This window comes from Solanum stenotomum, chromosome 2, assembly GCF_019186545.1.
Source record: "Solanum stenotomum isolate F172 chromosome 2, ASM1918654v1, whole genome shotgun sequence".
NCBI lineage: Eukaryota > Viridiplantae > Streptophyta > Magnoliopsida > Solanales > Solanaceae > Solanum > Solanum stenotomum.
In genome coordinates, this window is record NC_064283.1 from 35,058,106 (window position 1) to 35,059,390 (window position 1,285).

The window sequence follows — 1,285 nt, forward strand, 5'->3', positions numbered from 1 at the left end:
TATATGGTCAAATGATAGAAATAAAATGGGAAAATAATGACACCAAAATTTTTACGTGAAAACCCTTTTAAATAAGGGAAAAATCATGGGCCAAGAGAAGAAACTGATATCACTATAGTAAAGAATTTTACACTGTGTAGTCATGAATACAATACTCAAAGTGACTACTACACACTCAAAAGTAATCACACTCTTTTGATTTCCACCTTACTAAAATATCGCTCACACTCTATTTTTCTTCACAGATTGTTTTTCTTGTATAATCTATGGAATACCTCACTTTGCTCTCAAAATGATTTTTTCTCTCTAACTTGGTGTGTTCTACAAATGAGCAAGAATGCTCTATTTATAGAAGGAGAAAATCATGCCTATGCCACTAAAGACATAGGCAAATGTCGCAAAGTCCAAAGGGTTGTAAATCTTACCAATTTGCCAACCATCAATTCTTTTTATTTTCAACTCTTATCACTATTTCTTTTTAACAATTACTTGTAGTAATTGAGTAGCAAAAATTAACCAAAAAATATGGGATGAACTCCACAATTTCTTCAGAGAGCATGCTTCGTTGCTTCAAAATTCTCTAACTTTTGTGAGAAAAAAATTTCACAGCATCCTTTGAATTTTTTTCCACAAATTCATCAAAAAGAGTTATAAATAGAGATTTGCCAGTTATCTCTAAGTATTTGACTTTATCATGAACGATAATTAATTTTCATTTACTATCTTTATCTAAATAAATATTTGTAATATTTTATTTATTGGCTTTATCCATTTATACCTCTATTCTATGAGCAAATGGGTATGGAAGTATTTATAGGGAACGTGAGTGAGGGTGTGGATTAGTTTAGACATAAGAAGTTACATTTTAATTTTAAATATTGGATGCTAAAATTGAATAAAATAATGAGCATTGAATAGTAAATTAATTAAAAAGAAAACTAATTTAATTTAAATAACGTATATTAAAAACCTGATTTTATTTTGATTTTTTTAAAAAAAAATGCACGTGAATTTTACAATACATTTAAATTCTTTTAGGTGATAAGTTTTACAATTTGTGTATACGTGGAGGTGTAATTGAAAGTTTTAAAACTTTTCATTTACAATTTGTTTCAGTTTTAAAATTATTTTTCAATTAATTGTAATAATTTCTTTAAAATCATTTTCAAAATAAAATATATTAAGAACGTGTGTTGTAAAATAAAAGTTACCATTATTTTCTTAAAAGCTAAATAAATAAATAATTATAAATTTGTAATTCCTAGATTTTAGCAATATTACCTTA